Source organism: Aythya marila (genome assembly GCF_965140915.1).
Source record: "Aythya marila genome assembly, chromosome: 3".
In the NCBI taxonomy this organism is placed as follows: Eukaryota; Metazoa; Chordata; class Aves; order Anseriformes; family Anatidae; genus Aythya; species Aythya marila.
Window position 1 is genome coordinate 71,118,518 of NC_139044.1, and position 19,363 is coordinate 71,137,880.

Below are 19,363 nucleotides of genomic sequence, written 5' to 3' on the forward strand. Positions count from 1 at the left end.
TGAGAAATTCCACCTAGAAATACTGAAGCAGAGTTGAGCTACGTGCAGGGATGCAGGGCTTTGAGACCAGGAACAGCCACGTAACCCCAGCTACAGCTACTGCTCCGTAGTTGAGCCTAAATGTTTTTTCAGATCCCTGCTACCAGCTCCTGGCAGCTAAAGCTCTGCCTCTTATCACCAAACTTCTCCCAGAACTCAATCATGGTTCGGTCAGACGAGTACAGTGACAGCCACCAAACTTCTGATTTTCGGTAATTCAGGATTCACCAGCTGAGCACTAACCGTGAACCACAATCTTCAGACTGCTTGCCTGGGTTAAAACACAATGAGTCATTTTGCTCCCCTCAAGTACCATCAGCACCAATATCAAATGCTGTATCTCCCGGAGATGCTGATCTATATACCCACTTCAGCCCCTCGAAACAGCCAGAACAGAACATTTTGTCACAGACAAGCCACATGCGAAGTGAAAAGAGAATTATCAATTTACCTCACTAAACCACGCTTGGATTAACATCTTCACCCGAATCATCTGTATCCTGACTAACCACTAAGCACTGCTCGACTCAAACAAAATTTTATGGAAGTCCCATTCCTTAATGCAATATAAATGAATCAGCACAGGTATACAGAGGGAAATGAGTCTGAGGTGATGTTTTTTGTGGGTAACTTTTCCCTAGACGGCCAGTGGTCATTTTATGTAATCTAAGCACATTCCTATCCAAGCTCAGGGTTAAGTACAGCACAATAAACGACTTGTGGGTTCAAACCTCTTCAGCACAATTCCCCGGTAGACTTAATCCCCCCACTTTTCCACTGTGCCAGTGCTGGAAATTCAGTTTAGGATGCTGTGGCATCTGCAGCAGACATTAAAAACATTCAGTTAGAGCTTTACACTCTTTTAGGCTAACAAGACCCAAAGGACCTCCGTGTCCGAGATGCTGGCACTGCCTCTCCAAGGGCGGCTTTGGCACTTACCCGTCTGGGAGGCTGCTGCTGCCCTCGCTCTGTCTGGTTCCTGCTTCCCCTTTAAAGGTCACCGACAGCGAGATCTCTGCTGGTGCCACTGACAGCCCACGAAGTCTGAGACTCCTCGTTTAGATCTTAATGACAACGGCTGCCAGGCTGGGCTCACAGGACAAGTTATTTTGCTCTCCCTGTGCTCTTAGCACCATGCTGGTGCGTACTCAGCCTAAAAGATGTATTTTTGGTCCTGCTCGTGTGGCTACCTTATCGGATGGGTAGCTTTTGCAAGCAGATGGATTAAGAAACAAAGAGTAGGGATTAAAAGGAAATTATTTTATCTCAAAACAAACAAACAAGCAAACAAACAAACAAAAAAACACCACAGCTCATGAGCACTACAGTTTCTAAACGCAGGGCTAACCAAACCAGGCAGTTTTTCCTCTTTTGCTCACTGATGTAATCCAGAAGCCTGTGCAATCGCTGTGTCTCTCTCAAACCGACCCCGACTGTTATTAAGGTCCCATAATAGCAGTCCCCAGATGCCCACGTACCCCAAACGCCGCTTCCACTCCCTGGGTCCCCCGGAGGTGTCCCTCAGCCCGAGCCCTGGCCATGCCCGCACACGCACGGAGACCTGCGAGCAAGCTCCAAAGCGCTGTCAGCGCACAGCAGCCAAACTGCTGCTTTACCGAGCGCGTTTTCCTCCTATATTAATTAAAACCCTTTAAGAATCAATACGGGAACGCTCTCCCGATGCCTCAACATCCTTTAAAAGACCGCGTTTCATCAACAGCCCAGGCTGCAGGGCTCGAGTCAGACAGGTATCAAGGCACCCCAGCTCCGAAGCAGCGCTGTACCCCCTGCCCGAGGCCAGCCCCGCTCCCCCCGGCCCCTCAGCCCCCGCCGGTACCTGCCGCTGCCGCCGCCCGCCCGGCCCAGCCTGTGCCGGCAGCGCGGGGCCGGGCCCTGCCTCACCTCAGCGCCCGCCCCGTGAGGCGGGCCCCGGCCGTGAGGCGGGCCCCGAGCCGGCTGAGGGGAGGTTGGAGCCCTCGGGCAGCGCCCCCGCTTGGCTTTCGTGGTCATGGCTCCAAAATCACCCTGCCCAGCCGCCCCCCTGCCACCAGGGCCACCCACGTCCCCAAGCACCGCGTCCAGCCTCCCCTCACGCAGCCCCAAGGATTGACCCCTGGGCAGCCCGAGCCCTCTTTCTGAGACCACCACCGCCACCATCTCTGTCCCCGGCTCATTTCACCACCTTCCCTCACCGCCTGCTAAACCCAGCCGTGGCGGGAGGCTAACATTTCGCAGATATTTGTGCTGCTGCTTCAGAAATTTGGCCTCGCGCCTATTCCCAAGATCATAACAGTCCCGGGCAAACATATGTTTTGCAATCACATCAGCAAAACACTCGGCCTTTGTTTGCTGCAGCCTGTGCTTCTCCCGCTGCCCCCCCCGGGGCTGGACGCGCTGCCAGCTGCCTGCCATCTCCCACCTCTGCTGGGGTGGGATGTTAGGCTAGCCATCAGCTCAACAGAAACACGCCTCTGAACCAGACGCCCTGAGTTTTTCTCATCTTCCAAAGCAATCTAGGGTTTACGGAGCTGAAGTGTGTTATATCATGTTCCACTGAATATTGTGAATTAAAATAAAATGACAGACACAAAGAGAAGTTGCAGTTTAGAGTGGAGGAGGCCAGGACAGCTCTGACACAGTCCCCTGGGGGATGAAGGCTCCTGCCTATGCTTTGCAATGCCCCAGACTCAATCTTGAGCTCTAGCAAGCTATCTGGTAACAAGAAAGCAGGGAAATTCCACGACACTGAACTTTACTCCTTTAAATGCAAAACTGAACGCTGAAAAACCCTTCATTGGTGGCTTCTGGTATGGGTGTATGAATCCTGCAGCCAAATGCAGAAAACACCAAGGTCAGGGCTGTCAGGGGAACAATTTCTGATGCTAAAGCTTTCAAAGCTTTCTTTTTTTTCTCCACTTTCCAGCTACTGCCTCCTCTCTGGGCTACACAGTTAACTCAGCAGAGTGGAAGGATGCTCTGCTTCCAAAGGCTTTGCAGTACCACATTAAATTACCCAGAGATGTGCAAGTGCCACAGCTCCTTACTGGGGGACTTGGTTTTATGCTGCCCTGTTTCTCCAGAAGAAATGAAGCGTGTGTCATACCTGCTTGCACTTCATAAAGTGCTCAATAGAAGCATGGAAAAAGAAGAAGAATTCCACACTGGCGAGGAGGGTTGCGTTTTGCGAGCTAATAAAATAAACTAATGAAGAGCACTGCTTAATTCCCGCTGGCTACTTCCTCACTTCAGGCCAAAACTTAACAAAGAGATGAGGAATGGGCTCCTCTTGCAACACAGGCAAAGGGCTGGCTGGTGCTCAGAAAAAAACTGTTGAAAAAGAGAGTAATGGCCTGAAAAGTTGACATGCACGAAGATGCCTCACCCTAAGAAGCCTTCCTGGATGTCAGATGAAATGTAATGCCCTTCAGTGAATTTGTTAACGTCCTTGGAAGAAAAATAAATAACTAAAAAGGACAGCGCTCAGTTCCCTGAAATGTTTTTCTATTTCCCTCACTGTAGCGGGTCGCCTTGTCTGAGTATTTGTGAGGAAGCCTGTTTATGCTGATATTTGCTCCTATACAAAGAACCTCAGTAGATACAGATTTTTCTCTGACATCATCCAAGGGAAATTTTCTCCCATGAAACGGCCAACTCGACAGCAGAAAATTCTGCTGTGTTCTTTGCTTTCTGTATCAGGATAGATGAAGGCAGTGGCAACATGTCAGAAAAAGCATGTCCAAAGGGGAAGAGGAAGTCACACAGCTGTAGCAAACAAATAATAATGCTCTTAAAAGCTCTCCCATATGGCCTGAGCACACAAGCTCTGCTCAGGCCCCAGGTACGTCCCTGCTGTAGCAGAAGCTCATCAGCCTGCTCTGCTGCAAGTGCTGTCTCACAGCAGCGCTCACACGACTATTTCCAAAGTGCAGCTTCCCCAGATCAAGGAATGCACAAAACGGAGCCAAGAGCTGATCTATAAGTCAGTACGCAGCTGCACGCTGAAATTATTTCCATTCTGGGTCTAGCGAGGCGAGCTACCCCCCATAGTATGAGAGATGTCAAGAGGAATATGGTTCAATGCCGGCACGAGGCTTGTTTGGGTTCTGAGCGCAGAATCCCGTGCAGCCAGGGGATGTGGGGACACATCTATGGTGCAGTTTGCATAAAAACCAACAACAAATATTTAACGTGAGAATATAGGGAGATACCAAGTTTCCTTTCACCCAGAAAGAGCATATGGTAGATACAGGCACAGGGTCACCTCAGGCGAGCAGCACCTACAGCATGGAAGCATACTTCTCAGCAGGCACTTCCATAAAAGTTGTTTGCATAAAAGGATGGCACTCGACATCTGTGCTCACGAGGTTTGGTCATCAGAAATGCAAGCTTTCCTTGTTGCTGCAGTGAAGGAAGTGTAATAGAGAAGCTATGAAGAGACCAATCAGTTACGATGTGAAAAGCCTGATCCTGCAAACACACGTCTGAGCTTACCCTCTGTGACTTGGAGCAGGGCCATTTGAGTCTAATAGGGCGACTTTTTGAGGAAAGTTCAGCACAAACAGATGACTCTGAAGAACTGGCAAGCCAGCATCTCAAATTCTTTCCATAGGAAAGTTATCCAAGCAGGAGCACTCCAAACGCCTGGTGCTGCTCCGCGCTGGACATCCAATTAGCAGCTCAGAGGACGATCGGACAATTCTTTCCCAGAAATATTTACAAAGGCAAACAAGGAGTTCCTTGGTGCTCTGAGGTACCTGATTTGCTTTAGTTCTTTGAACTGCATTGTTGTGTTTTCTTCCATAAGGCAGTGGCTGAGGGTGCTGTCTCCCAGCTTCAACTGACAGCCCAAGATGTTGGGGCCTGCAGAGGTGAAGGGGCTCTTCCACCCAGCTTCACACCGGGATGCTTACAGTCCAAATGACTCAGGACTTGTTTTGTTTCTTAAATTTCTTTTCTTGTATTATTTGGGCAATTTTTAGCACATTTTGATTGACAGAGGTTAGGCGCTCCTAGCCACAAACAAATCCCAGGGGGCAATGACCCCTAGCAAAGCAGCAGTGCAAAGAGCACGGGGGCAATGATCTCTTCAAGAAGAACAGCTCGAGCAGCTCTGCCTCATCTGGTGCCTCAAGGAAGTCGCCAGGTGCCTCGGCAATGACTGAGCAGCCCCACAGCAGCAGCTCTGAACGTTTCCCTGTGGATTCCTCTCGTTCCTGGCTGTCCACAGCCACTACCCTTTTCATAACAAATTTCAAACATATCTCCTAATCTCTTCTATCCCTTTATTATACGCTTGTTATTTCTAAAATAGCAAAAATCTTTATCATGATAACAGGAGGGGAGGCGCAGCAATTGAACCACTAATTACAGCGATGAAAGAATTTAAATTAAATAGGAGACTCTATCAGCCCATCAGCGGGTCAAGAAAAATTGATCAGTATTTCAAAGCGTTCTTTTTTACTTAAACTTAACAATCTGATCTGTCAGTCTCCAAAAAAATTGCACTCTATTATTAGCATCAGCGCATAACTCTAGGGAGGAAGGTAAACTGTATTCTTTGTGCATACCTGAGCCTGAATTCTTGCTGTGTGTGTCAAAAGGGACCAGCCCTTAGGAACGGCACTGCACCTGATACCTTTACAGCAGGGACAAAAACAAGTTGTTTAGGAGAACAAAAGGCTGAAAATCGGCCACATCAGGAAATAAGATCAGACCAATTTACAGAAGCTTTCCACCTTGCAGTCTTTAGGAATGTAAGGCTAAGACTGAACATTTTACACTATTAAGAGACAATATTTATTGTCTGTTCTTGTCCACCATGTGCATCCCTGAAATGCAACTTCTCTGTTTACAGCTCTTATTTACATGCTGCTTTCTTAATGGCAACACCTTCAACCCTAATGCGCAAATGACTTGCAAGTAATAAAGGGTTTTTGTGAGTAATTACAAAGCAGGTAACTCCTAGCCCACTGCAGCCCCAGCCTCTTTTCTCCCAGCTTACCGAGCTGCAAGGCTCAGCTCTTACATCTGAGCTGCTCTCACTGCCTTCAACTCACCAAGCTCCAGCATCTCCAATGCCTCTATCTGCTCCCTGAACTATTTGGTTTGTCACTCAGGACTCTTATGCCCCCCATCCCCAAACAGTCATTCTTCTTCTAGCAATTTCTGCCTGTGATTAGATTTCGACAGTTCAGCCCCACCTCTAAACCACAAGTTGTTGCTTTGTTTTTTTCCTCCCCCTCAGAGCTTGCCCAAATTTAACATCCCCTTCTGCAGTCATTAGGTAGCAGAAGTACGAAGTTTAGGGAGCTACAAGAAGTTGAGATCTTGAGATTATTCACGCTTTGGCACAAAACCGGATTTAGGGTTTCTAAGACTACTCCAACTAGGTAGATTAAAGATGTGTTTCTAAAGATTAGCAGACTGAAAGAATGTTTTACCAGATTATCCTTTCCCCTTTTCGTAAGGGTACACAGCTCCTCCTAGGCTGATAACCAGCCAGTGAACTACCGAAGTTGTTCATCTGGCTTGCTGTGAACATCCCATGTTAGCAAAGTGGGCTCTTTCTTCTGAGGTGGCTTGGGGCTTGTGCACCACGCAAGAATACTCTGGTTAACATCTCCCCGCTTAGGCACAGCTCTCCCAGGTGGAAAGTCTGTATTAACCAGCTCCAAAACTGACCTTGGTAACTCGCTGGTAACTGCTGATCTTTCAGAGGAGAGGGTGTAAGGCGAGGGGATCAGCTGTCCAGCTGCACATTGCCACTCTCTGGGGAGCAGAGCATCTGCAGGCTGCCAGCCACTCCGCAGTCTTTCTCAAGACTACATAAACATCGAAGTTGAAAACAAAACTCATTTAATAAGAGTGCATTTGGAGTTCATTCAAGAAAAAGAACGCTGAATTTATAACCGTCTAGCACCGGTTTTGTCTAAAGAGGTCTCTGCTCTCCACTTCAGTTACCAAACTGCCAGGTCACACCAACACCCACAACAGCTCCTTGGAGCTGGGATCCATTTTACTCTCTTTTCTCAGGCGCTCTGTCCCCAAAATGAACACTGGAAAGGGACAAATATCCTTTCTCGGTTGAGTGAAAATTCACCCTTGGGAAATTCCTGCAACTCCGAGCCCTCATAATTGATTCAATTAAGAGCACGGAGGCCATGCAATACCTTATTTGTTACCCTAGCTGGAATGCTGTCAGACAGTGCTCCACCACTGCCGTGTAAAGGTGCTGTTGGAACGCCCCTCCTACAGGGATGGAAGTTGCCTTATCACTCTGGGTGATCCACTGCAAACAAAACCTGTTACACACTGCAAACCTGCATCTCCGAAGCAAGGGAAGATGAGCTGAATCACCCCCGAGTGAGTTTTTCTACTTTTTTAGAACTACATTTGACCTTGGAAATAGTCCTTGTATGAAAACAGAAACGAAAGCACTGAAAGGCAGCTCACTATTAGCTTCTGACAGACGTCAGACACAACAGCAAGCGCTGAGAAAAACAAAACAAACAGACAAAACACCTGAAGGAGTACTAGTGCTAACCTGATGTACTGGAATTGGGTGAGACCATGACAGCAAGCGACCCAGAGCCTTTTTATAAACTGGCTGTTTATAAAATGCTTATTACAGTTGCACTTCTTTGAGTCCACCCTTAATCTCACACTACAGCCAAAACCTAACCGGTTTTCTTCCTTTTTCTTTTCTTTTTTTTTTTTTTTTCCCCCCATAAATTCAATGCTTTCCCCGTGAAAATAAATCAAGAAGAATATAATGCAGTAAAAGCGTGTCATGTCATTTAATGCACTTCAAGGTTTTCAACTCTTTTTCTACAGCTTGGTTGTTGAAGTGAGATAAAATCAAGTGAAACAATACCAAACGAATATGGGAAGTACCACAAGAGATTCAGGAGCCCTTATATCAGTAACAGCAGTTTGGGGAACTGTTTTGTGGCTTTCTTAGACTTGCTACTTTCAGGCACGTGCCCAATACAGCCCAGAGCTGCAGATGGTGGGGGGGAACACTAAAAAACACTTTTTATTTTCAGTTTTCCATGGTCTAGCTGTGACCCAAATAGCATGCAGTATTTATCTGAGTTTGTGAGCTTGGAGAAAACCATCAGATCTTTATTAGGAAAAAAAAAAATCTAAATACCTATAAAGCTTTATTTTCCTAGCATCTTCTGTAATGACCTCTCTTGATGTTTTACGGTTGTAAGTTCCTCAAGATTGATTCTGTCTCCGTATTTGTTTAATACACAGAGCCAAGTACAACAATATTATAGGATTTGTCAACTCCTTCAGAACATTGTGTTGGCAACAAGTTAAGCACATCATTGTGGAAGAACATCTCCTGATGTCTAATTACAGCAGTAAAGAAAACAGACCATCCTCTGGGTGCTGCAAGTCCCTGGGGTACAGCCCATCTTCCTAAATCCTGGAGCTGTCCCGAGCTTGGAGAGCTCCTCCGGGGCACCTGGGACAGCCTGGCCTGCCACTGAGCTGCCTGCAGGACCACCTCCTTGCCCTCCTACCTCCACGGCCACCTCAGCCCTTTACTGCTGGCCACAGAGGCTTTGGGTCCCTGCGGGACAACCAGAAAATCACAGGAAGATTTCTGCAACTGCGCTGCTTGGGATCTCAACAAAACCACAGACTTTTCTGGGCTTTGCGATCCTGCTGCCTGCATCGGTGACATTTAAACTGTGGATCTGTCCTTGCCGTCACCCACCTACCTTCTCAAAGATGTATTTGCAACTGGACCGAAGTCAAAGCAGGCTTGAAACCAATTCTGGCACTTTCTGTTGAAATACAGTTTTTGTTTGTTTTTCAAAGTTAACCACAATATGGGAATTTAGCCATAAAACCACTATTAACAATTATAATTTTAAATCCGTTGCTATTGTGAGAGACTAAAGGCCACCTACCATTGCTGGACCACCCTAATTACTGTCCAGCATTTCACCCATATGATACACTTCAAAAGTCTTGAGAAAGGCCAGCATTGTACGGGTAGCCCCTCAGATTCAAATGCACTGAAACCACACATAAAATATGTACAGCAGGCATGCCACAAAAAGACACAATGCTCTCAGGTTTCCATAGCAGAATCAATATTTTTGCAATCACGAGAACATTAAAGCCTGATTTATGGTATTTTCAAATGTCAGAGGAATTCTGGGATAAGTACGAGTAAATAAATACAAATGCACACATACAATACTAAGCACACACTAAGAGAGTATTAAAATAGGGATCATAGCCTTAAAAAAGGGCTCTGGTGTTTACAGTTGACATTTGATCTCACAAATCTGGTCTACAGGACATGAAGCTATACCGTTCAAAAACCCTCTCATTGTGTCAATAAAGCTACAAATCATACCTGTCCCCTATTTCTTACCTTCTAACTACTACTCATGAGACAAGACTGCCACAAAAATCACTTATTTCTTTATTCTGGAAAAAAACAGGCCCTAACTATTTGCATTTACTTATGTAAATGTATTTCCCCTTTTAAAAGACAAGTTTCAAGAGCAGCAAATGGTTTATGCCAATGTGAAATTTGACTTGAAAAAAAAAATGAAAAAAAATTACACGTACTATCACACTTTTCACCAACAAGGATGGCTGAGTCTAACCCAGGTTAGGATTGTAGCCACCAAGGGCCAGTGTCTGACTCCTGGAGCTGCAGCTAATATGGAATGACTTGGCATAGCTTAGGTCTGGAGTTGTCAGGGATCACTGCGTGATGGCTAAAACAGGACTGAGCTGAGTCCAGGAGAAGTCATTGGGGTGGGCCTAGGCCTGGGGCTCACAGAGAAATGGGGTGTGCATTAGGATTTCAACCAGCAAAGTCTGGCAGGGCTGACTCAAGAACCAGGCTCTACTGAGGATCACCTGGCTAAAGCCTGGTGGGAGTCAATTTACTAAGGCAAGGTGTGTGAGTGTCTACAGCCTGCAGGTGAAGCCCAGAGCTTGCATCAGGATCCAGAAGGGCAGCTACAGCTGTGGCAAACAAGAAGGAACCCCAGGCTAAGGCAGGATTTTTGCTAGGACAGCATTAAAGACCAGCAGCTCTGGGTACAGCAGGCATGTGCCCATTCGATAGCCATGATTTCTGATCAGTTGTGAACTGGCTCCAACTTGATCTGATGACCTGAAGGGTTTAAAAAATAAAATAAGAGCGTGAATGTTGTTTCTAAGAGGCTGACTCTCTGCTTTGTAAGAATAAATGAATAAAGCCCTACACCCCTTGAACTCATATTGCAAGATCATCTGTATTCTTCCTTTTCTTTCACAACCAAGGGCCACGTTTTCTACAGTAAGTTTGTTCTCAGGGCTCCAGAAGACTAACGCAGCAGCATTACATGCACAGGCAAGCACTTTCTTAATAGCTGGGTTGCATTAATTCTTTTGTTGAAATACAATCAAGACATTACTGGGAGGGAATGTTTATATCAGGGCCACTTGAGACCTCAGGTTGATTCTGGCAGCAACGTTGCCCTGGCTGAGGGAAATGGTCTTGTACAAGCAATCAAAATTCATCGTCTGGCCACGCCTAAGCTGACCTGAACAGGAAAGGAAGATAACCCCCATATAACTTGTAGAGTAAATATGTTAGGAGTGGTGGACTTTGCCCTGCTTCACATATAGCTAGTGGACAAACTGTCCTAACAGCTGCTCCAAGTGACAGAAAGGAGAAGAAAGAAGCTTGAGACAGGCTGGTTCCCACAGAGAGCCTCAGTTTAAGAAACCATCAGATAGGGGCCCTGTATTTCTGGATGGGAACGCGGGCTCAGCCCAGGCAGCTGAGCATATGTGATGCTAGCTCAACAAATTTTGTGACTGTAAAAATACGAAAAGTAACTCGAGTGCATCCAGCATGCACCTAGGTCACCAGGCACTGCCTGGCCATCCCAGTATGGCAGGTCCAGTCAGTCTGAACGTGTCCCAAACACATCAGACGCCTGGGTGTATGCACATAGCAGCCATTTTACAGAGGCTTTCTAACCACCAGAAGCCCCAAATGGCCAAATTGCTTTTTCCCATTGTCTGTACAGTCTTGCAGGAGGGGTGGAAGGCACAGGAATGTGTGTGGGTAATGACAGAGCTATTTATGGGGTCCTAACACCAGAGTGACTCCCTGCAAGGGCACTGGCTGGTGAAAAAAACAACACAACTGTCTGCTCAGCCTCATAACAAGACAGCCGTTCACATAAAACAAAACATACATTTAGATTTTTGGCTCAATATTCTTGCCTCTGAATTGTTGCTCTCTATATCAACAAATGCTCCTTTGTTTTAAGAAAGCCTCACCGGCCACAAGTTCCCCACGAGAGGGGCACTACAATCCTCGAGCACAGACGGGCCTGCCCGGCCATAAGCAACAAGCATGTTATGGGGTAGATGGCCCAAAGCCAGCTCTGACTATAGAAGAATCCCAAGATCCTCTCCAAGAGGGGGTAAGTTAAGACGGCATCTGGATAGTGACCGACCAAAAGGTACTGGGGCTCCAGTCATCCTCCAGCCTGCTATGCCGCTGCCCTGCGTGCCAGCTTTTTGACATTTCTGCAGCTATTAAAAAAGAGGGAATAGCCACAAACAAGTCACCACGCAAAACTTGTAGAAAAAAAGTACCACACTAAGGAAGGCTGGACACGGAGGTGTCCAAGTAAAGTGTCTTCAAGCAATCAACATCACGTTGAGAGTTATCAACTAATGATCCTCAGTCAGCACCAGCTGAAAACATGCTCAATCCCAAGCACACAGAGCATGGACAGGCCTGAAGCTTATTTAAGAGGCAGGGATGTCATCATGAGCTGCAGGAGAAGCAGGAGTCTGAATTTGGCAAGTAGATGCCTCCTCCACTCTTTTTAAAGTATCTCAAGTTCGCATTTGAGTATCCTACTAATAACATAACTAAGTTATGCATGGTTAAAAAAAAAGGTATAAAATTCAAACATCATGAGAACTGTTTCTTTTTTTTCTTTCTTATAAACAGTTTGTTGACAGAATCAAGTAACAACACTTCACATCATGGTTTTCAAACAGCAAATAAATCCTGCTATAAAAGCGAATGCATTCCGTGTTTTTTCTGTCAGCTAGCAAAGTATCAACTAAATGCTGATGGCATTTATCCTGCTATTTTGTTCACCATCAGATTTGAAGGAACACAGCTGTACCCCTTCTTCTCCCATGTATTACACAAGTCTCTTTCCCTGAGAGGAAAAAAACATGGTTTTCCTCCTCTCCTCACAAAAAAAAAAAAAAAAAAAAAAAAAAAAGATTACACTATTGCGTGTGACACTAACGTGAACTTCCTGATCACACCACCTACAACCTTTACCCCCGTGTTGTTCCCGGTTGTCTCGGGGGGCAAAGGGAGTGGGTAGCCGCTCAGCAAGTCTGTAGCTATCAGCACGTTGTGAAAGGAAGACGAAGGCAACTGGAGTCAACAAATTAGATTGGAAGATTTAAGTGAACTGCCAGGAGAAACAGCATGTATTTTTAGTCTGGTAACAGCGTCCAGTGCTACAGAAGTGCATTGTGTATGTTACCCTGGAAAGCATTCAGTTTGTGTGGGGGAAAGACTTAAACCTCCGTGGCTTGCCGCTTATAAACAACAGCTCACATCGAGCGGAGGAGTCCATCTTAGGTGCCCTTAGCCCAGCTTGAGTGTCACAGTGGGTTGGGAAACACCCAGAACAAATGCTTCCAAGGTTTTCAGTTAATTTCTCAATTACGTTTCTTCTAGGAATTAGTACATCTGTTCCATGCTTTGAATTTGTTTTCCAACTTTTTTTGCTTTGCTTGGTATTGTTGAAAAGTGCCTCATACAGCCAAACACAGAGAGCAGACTCAGATGAGTGCACAGAGACTTTTCAGCAAGCCCCCAGGTTCATGGGGTCTATTTTATGCAATAGAAAGTTACATCTGCTTAAATATGCATTAAATGTAGATAGTGGAACTCTTTACAGGTAGATGGCACCGACCTGTGCATGTATGCATGACCTTAACACACATATACTGGTAGTGCCTGTACACCATGTCCTTTCCTGGTAAGAAGCTCCTCCAGCAAACTCAGTCACAAAATTCAGAACAGAAAGACCAGTTACCAAAGCAGACATCTCAAAGGGATGAAAACCTCCAGAGAACAGCAGGGCTTTAGATTCAGTCTAGATTTAGTCCTCCCTTCAGAGCTTAGCCGAGTCCTAGCAGGCATAGAAACACACAGTAACATACGAAACCAGGCAATACTGGCAGAAATTGGTATAACATTTTTCTACTGTTTTCAGTCTCTCTTGCCCTCACTGCTTCCTTCTAGGACAGCTCAGCTCTTCCATGACATGAGAACTACAAGGTGCTGAGGTGCCACACTAAAGCTCCAGGAAAATGCCCACAAGCAAAGTAGGCCCCGAGTACTCCTCTAAGCCTTCACCTGCAAAGACCCCACTTCAAGGTGTGGGAGAGTCCAATTTTTGCTATGCCACAGGCTGCTGCTGTTGCCATGAGATCTCTAGCTCTACAAGAGCAAGTTATTATTTTGCTGGTGGCTCACTATCAAAGGCACAAATCGAAACGTCTGCGCTGCCCCAGGAAGCACAGAGGCTGGCAGAAGTTCCCTGGGTTTGAGCACGTTATCATGAACCTGAAACTCGCATGAGGTCCCGAAGTGCAGACTGAGTTTCAGCCAGTTTCACACCGCAGCTTCCTTCCACCTCAGAAGAGCTCTGAAAGGAGAGACTGAAAACTCTCCCTGTACACCACCTTCAAAGAAGAAATCAGGCCGCACTCTTGCCCGCTGTCTGACAGCTGGATCCATTAGGGACAAAAGGCAGTTTCTGGAACTGAAAGATGACAAACCAGACCTTAGATGGGGAGATGGAGAAAGAGCCAAGGACTCCTAGGGAAAAGCATCCCTCTGCCTATCTGATTTCATGACAGTCCAGTCCCCCTTAGCACAGGGACTGTACATACTCACCCAGGACAGCAGCTCCATAAGTCGCTGGGTAGTGTATCAGCGATGAGCGGAAACCACGTCCCTCAGCCTGGAAGCAGTTTGGGGGGATAAGGTTTGGCATGAGATTGCTAAACACGGTAACTTCACTCAAGTTTCGAGTAGTGAAAGACTGGGCAGGAATCTCACAAAAACAAAGATTTTATCAGAGTGTGATCAAATTGCAGCTAAATCCTTCCCAATGGGCTGTAGGTTTGCTGTATAAACTCTGCAGACAGATTCAGCTGCTCGAATGGCGCTGTCAGTTCTATTATTAAGCAGAGCTGCTTGCAAACAGAAACACACAAAGTCAATGTGGGAAAAAAAAAAAAAAAAAAAAAGTGGCCTATCTATTCCTTCCACCACAGCTACTGTATTTGTTTTCTCTCTTTGGACAAACACTCACCCAAGCTTGGGACTATTCCAGCTGGTTACATCATGGGTTCACATGGCAGTGGTAAAGAAAAAAAATCAGTCTTCAGTGCAACTCAATGGATTTTATTATAATTATCTCCTAAACCCAGCAGCATTATTTAAAGATAACCTTGTTTGTTAATAAAATTACAGAAAGAAAATCCAGATGCCTTTCTTGATTTCTTCACTTCAGAATAAACACAATAAAGCACAATTACAAAGAGTCTCTAATTCTCACCTAGATTTTCAGAGACATCCAACTATCATTACCTTTGCAATTAACACTACAGGCCAGTGACAAATGATATAGGAGTACCAGTTACCACAGTTTAACATAAACAGTTAAGTCCCCAAATAAAAAGAGATCCAAAGACTTTCAATAGGCAACAAGTAGTGGGCAGCTGGCAACACTGAGAGATTTACTGAATTCAGGAGCCATTTGCAAACTGTCTGCTTGAGTATGGCTGAGTTATGAAAAATTCTCCCTTTATAAACGGTGTTGATGGGATTTAAACGGCCCATTTAAGAAGGATTAAAAGCCAATCAAGCCTGCACAGATAAGGAAGTCAAAAGAAACTGTGACCTTGAATTCTGTACATGCTGTTTAGCCTTATCTGTGTTCCCGTCTCCTGGCACACGGTGGGGATAAAACAGGCTGCCTTACATACAGCCGGTGAGGTGGGCTCTGTGTTTGGACTATTTAATGCTTGTAGAGTGCTTTGAGCTATATTGTCCCTTCCCTCCTCACTCCCCCCTTTTAAAGCTACACACTGAAAATCATCATTTACCATCCCCAGCAGGTACAGCTAGCAGGTACCAAAAAGGCATAAATTGCCAGAGTCTGTCCAGGCATGCTCTAACCATTAGGTGTTTTCCCTCCTTTACGTAACTGATGATCTTGCTGTTCTCTGCTAGACTTAAAACTGTACCTCAATACAACTCGTGTAAATATTGACAATGGGGGAGGCAAGTGGGGATTTCTGGGAGGAGGAGTGGGTGGGAGATAAGAACCAGGCTTTAATGTGTTTTTTTTTGGTTTAATTTTTTTTTTCCTTGCCTCAGAAGTATTCTGCTTTACACAAAGGTTGTTACAGCTTTAAATTTCTGTACCACTTCTTAGAATAAGAAGACCGGAGCATGCAATTTGTTCTTTTAATTCATTAATCCCTCCCTTTCTCATCTTCACTCCAAACTCCAGCCTATTCTGGTAACCTAAGTTGCCTATTTCTGATGAGCCCTTTGTAAGAGAGCCAAAGCTAAAGAGCATTCAAGGTGAAAAGGTACAATGCCACGTCTTGTCTTGCTTTCCATAGCCTGTAACATAGCTGAACATTTCGTTTGCTTCCTTTGGTCTCATCCAGGCTACAATAAGGGCCTTATGAAAGAGCCCTCTAAGAATCCAGGCCACTGATCCGCATGAGGACTATTTAGCCATGACACACAGCACTGATGAGCACAGCTCAACAAGCCAGCTTGGTCAGCACCATGTCCATCTCAGCGCAGGGCACTAAGAGAAGAGCAGTGGTGTTGGGACCTGAGCTTCTCTCCTCATCCTTCCCTTCCCTTCCCTGCGCCACACCTGCCTGTCAGAGCTAGTTCAGGTGTCCCCAACAGGGCACCACAAAACATGCTGTAAACATATCCTGATGACTTATCTGCGATGTTTATCAGCTTATGCTCTTCTCCAAGGGATCGTGCAAACCATTAGGTAAATATAACCGGAGTATTACTTGTGGAAAGAGACAGCTATTCCACTGGGAAGCAGAGTTATATTTAAGAAACAAACAAGCAAGCCGTGGGTATTTGAGAGTACATTACCTTCATGCAAACCTAGGGTGGAAATGAAGAACATCAACATACAATAGCCCCAGGGAGATTCAAACAGCTAATCAGCTTGCTTGCTGTATTGGTATAAACCACAGAAAACACTGATTCTGTTGGAGATATACTTTCCTAACTTTTACGACCACAAAGTTAATCTTTAAAATGCAGTTTTACTGTATGTCAGCACATCCCTGCTTCCATTGGTCTGCCAGCATGTGAAACTACCGTGACAGCAGAAACTTCTCTGACTTCCCTTGTCTTCACATAGGTGAGGAAGCTAAAGCCCTAGTCTAAATATTGTTTGGTGAATGCCTCATTCAACAGATTTCATCATACAATTCTTATCTGGTTACTGCATGCTCTCAGTATTGATGAGTGTTAATCCTTGCATTTTACAAGTATGGGTTTACATCCTGTAAAGTCACTGTGGTACAGTCATTCAAAACATGTTTGTGAGTATCGATTTTGCAGCAACGAGTTCACAGTCCAGCCCTTCCTCTGGAGGACACAGGCAGGGAACCACGTGAAGGAGATGAAAGCAAGCGTAGCAAATCCAATCCCTCTTTTGAGCTCATCACTCTTTTTCTTAAGAGTTCTCACTGCTGCAAAAGGGGGTCTATTGGTACTTATTTCTGTTTGGGCTGCAGAGCCAGCATAGATCAGACAGCTGGGTCTTCTTATCAGTGCCCATACCTGATCGTGTGACAGGAAAAAGAACCAGACTGGCATTGTAGAAGGGCTCTGAAAGAGGAAGTGAACCTTAAACACTGACAGTCAGCCCTGCATCTGAATGCACTCAGGCAGCAGCCTCACTGAAACTCCTTCTGAGTGTTAGTCACAGGTCCCCTGCTGCAGTGCACGTAGTTGGAGGATTATGAGCTAAAAAAGTGCAGTTTGGCTTTGTCACCGTAACCTCATGATGTTGTTTGGGCATTTGTGAATAGTCAGATCTTCGTGCAGGAGAGCTGCTAATAGCATGGCACATACCAATCGCACAGAGTGAGTGATCTCACCTAGGCAGCTTGTGTAAACACAGCACAGACAAAAAAAACAAGCTTCTGAGAGTACTTATGCTTATTCTATGAAGAACATTTACTGTGTTGCCCAGAAACACACAAATAGGGCTCCCGGGAGTTTTCTTCCCCTCCTTACCACCCCCTTACAGAATTTTCCATTAATGAAATTTATGGAAAGGACAAGGATTCCTTCACAAGAGTCTCTTGCTATTGCGGTAAATTACCATACCGTGCTCTGAAGAACTTTTCTAAACAGTATTTCCCAAAACAGCAGCCTTCCTTTTTGAATACCCGTTTCCCTTCGGAAGTACTCTGCTATTACAGACAAGAACTGCCAGCAGCACTCCAGAGCTCCCGTTTGACCACATGGATGCTGCTGGGACAGATTCTCCCCACGAATGCATTTTGGAGAGGCACTATTTAAACAATCAAATCAAATTTAATTTGATTGTACACTCATGGCAGAAAGTATTCATAAGTGATCTTTCCCTTTCATTTGGTATTGAGCACTGTGCCACTTAGATTTAATACTGGAGAAGCAAAAATTTCATTAAAAACCATACTCAAACGTTACACATTCATAACAAAACCTCCCAGATCCAAGCATTTTAAATTTGAGCTAAACATCTCTAAGAGCACTAAGGACTTAATCATGGCAGTCCTTTAACAACTTTAAGAAACAAAGCACAAAAAAACACAGCAGAAACATCTTTTGCTAAGCATAATCAAGACTTGAGATCCTACACTGGCACTTCACTGTGACAAAGATTTCCAACCAAAGGTTTGTGAAAAGGTTGGAAGAATTTGGACTATGGCTCAACGTATCTTTGATGAGTGGTGCTTCTTAGGAAGCAGAAGCCACCTCTCACGTCCTTATTCCATACTGATTTATGAAGATTAAGATACATCAGTTCTAGCACTGAATATGAAGTTGCTGGTTTGCAAGTTATTTACCACAGAATCCTGGGAGAAAATAAGGGTTATCAGGAGGAAGAACCTTAATGTAGCCAGAAAACTACAGGGGGCAAGCTCCATTTCAGATCAGGCTTAAAAGCTTATCTACTTTTCCCAGCTGTATGAGCTGATCTAAGAAAAGCCACTACTTCTCCCCACAGGTCTGGTTTGCTCTTTTCACAGCTACAACACTATTTCTATTCAAAAAAAGAAAGAACAGGTTTAGAACATTTGCTAAAAGGTTTTATTTGTTTTTTTTTCTCCCCATAAAAAAGCAATTAATTCTTTCCTTGATGGTGGCACTGCCACATTTGCCAGCGCAGAAGAAATGCTGGTCAGACTACTTATTTTAGAGATACATGCTCTGGATTAAGCAGGATTTCAGAGAAAAACTTCATGCTAGTCAGGTGATGAAGAGCTTTAGCCACGGGCTTTGCTATTTTGGGGGTAACATCATAAAGTGAGTGGCTGTTTGGTTTCAATATATAGCTACTGAATTCTGCCTGGCTTACCTGATGGGAACAGTGACAGAAGAGTATTATATATTATTCACTGATTTAACCTCCATAACCACTGGCAGAAATACACCTGGAAAAATTTGTAAAACAAAGCATGCAAAATATTTAGGCGACAGTCGCAAATAAATTAGGAAGTTACTGTGCCTGTAGACAAAGGAGAGGTGGACCTTGAAGGCCTGTTGGAGGCAAGGATGCCAGCTCCTGCCTCGCGGCTCAGTCAGCTCCCGCTTGGGCATCCCAGCAGAGGTTTGATGAATGTGTTCGAAGGCCTCTAAGGACAGACGTGCCATGACTCCCAAGGTAATCAGTGCTTGATTATCCTGATTATTAAGATCTAAATTTTACCCGGCACCACCATCTGACTTAATCTGTGAGCACAGAATGACTCTTCAATGTCGCACCAAAAAAAAGTGTTTTCTTTTTCTAAACGCTGAAGAAGTTCACGCACCACCACTTCTTTTTCATAGCCGCAGTAGATATTGCTAAGAAAGATTTTATTACCCCATTACTAACTGCATGTCTGTGCCACCATACTCATCCAGACAAAAGTGACACAAATGTAAGTCTAGGAACAAACAGCATCAAGCGTAATGCGTGACAGAAGT

At 45.1% G+C, this 19,363-nt stretch overlaps 1 protein-coding gene across 4 annotated transcripts in view; it reads right to left on the reverse strand.

Annotated features, from left to right (window-relative positions):
- SESN1 (sestrin 1) overlaps positions 1 to 19,363 on the reverse strand; it is a 70,657-nt gene that overhangs the window by 12,226 nt on the left and 39,068 nt on the right. Inside the window, exon 1 of one of the 4 annotated variants that reach the window (XM_082756954.1) lies at positions 1,877 to 1,936. The exons of the other annotated variants lie outside the window; for them this stretch is intronic. The gene's annotated coding sequence lies outside the window, so the exon portion shown is untranslated. Of the gene's footprint in view, positions 1 to 1,876; positions 1,937 to 19,363 lie in introns of those variants that run through there. 4 annotated transcript variants of the gene reach the window in all.